This window comes from Octopus bimaculoides, chromosome 14 (assembly GCF_001194135.2).
Source record: "Octopus bimaculoides isolate UCB-OBI-ISO-001 chromosome 14, ASM119413v2, whole genome shotgun sequence".
Taxonomy (NCBI): Eukaryota; Metazoa; Mollusca; class Cephalopoda; order Octopoda; family Octopodidae; genus Octopus; species Octopus bimaculoides.
The window spans coordinates 13,777,965-13,779,112 of record NC_068994.1 but is presented as its reverse complement, the minus strand read 5'-3'; the positions used below and the strand labels follow the sequence as shown (position 1 = coordinate 13,779,112).

General features: G+C 40.6%; 1 protein-coding gene across 1 annotated transcript in view; it reads left to right on the top strand.

Moving 5' to 3' along the window:
* Positions 1-1,148, top strand: part of LOC106880783 (ATP-dependent DNA helicase pif1) — a 29,384-nt gene that overhangs the window by 27,678 nt on the left and 558 nt on the right. The window lies entirely within an intron of this gene.

Genomic DNA, 1,148 nt, shown 5'->3' with positions numbered 1-1,148 from the left:
ATATATCACATGATTAAATTACATGCTGGTGGTTGGTCTATCGTCACAGATGATTGCCGTCTCTTTGTGCTTACTCGTTGTCCATGGCATTTCTGACTTTCTGCCCATGACCTCTCAGGTGACTATTTAGTCCCGCTGCACTTCTGCATGGTTTGAAGCGTGACAGACGAAAATCTTAACTTCCACTGAATCGATTGGATCATTTTGTGGATATGAGCTTTATGTACAGGTATAAGTCTTTTCAGACCTGAAATCGAATTACATACGTTGAATTACCTGGTCTAAGCGAGAGGACATTGTATAAAGCTGGTCTTTCTCGAGACTTCAAATGGTTGACATAACCAGTATTAGAAAGGAGTACATGGCTATACGTTTCACACCTCAGGTACTCTTTGACCTAATCGAGGTTCTGGTGACAACCTATCCAAAACCCACACTTGAGCCTTTCGCGCTCAAGGCGACCCTTCTTCAAAAGCTACATGCAAGAAGGGTCACGCATACATGTCCACAACGAAATTTAATTTAATTTAATTAGAGATTACAAATTTGAGGTGATTCTCAACCGCTCCCCCACAGATCCCTATCTGGTTCTTATTACATCGTAATTTTGAGGAATGAAGAATATAACTCCCAACTCAAAAGCACCAAAGAAATAAACCAAATCTAAAACGCCGACATTACTCGGGAATTTAATGTCGAACGGAAAGGGACGGAACTAAATACTGTGATTATAATTTAGCACCGGGTCAGCTCTGATAGACCAAACCTATTATGAAAAACTACTTGTGTTCATCTGCTCGTTTGTATTTTTTTTATTGTTTATCAGTTTTTGTCATGAGACTGCGGCCATGCTGGAGGAATGCTAAATTACGGGGACGTAAACATACCAGCACAGCACCGGTTGTCAAGCAGTAGTAGGAGACAAACACAAATACATACACACACATATATACTACGGGTTTCTTTCAGTTTCCGTCTACCAAATGCATTCACAAGTCTTTGGTCGGTTCGGGCTATAACAGAAGAGGCTTGCTCAAATTACTACGCAGTGGGACTGAAACCGGAACCATATCGTTGGGAAGCAAGCTTCTTATCACAGAGCCACATCTGCGCCTGTATGTGTATAGATATATATATATATATATATA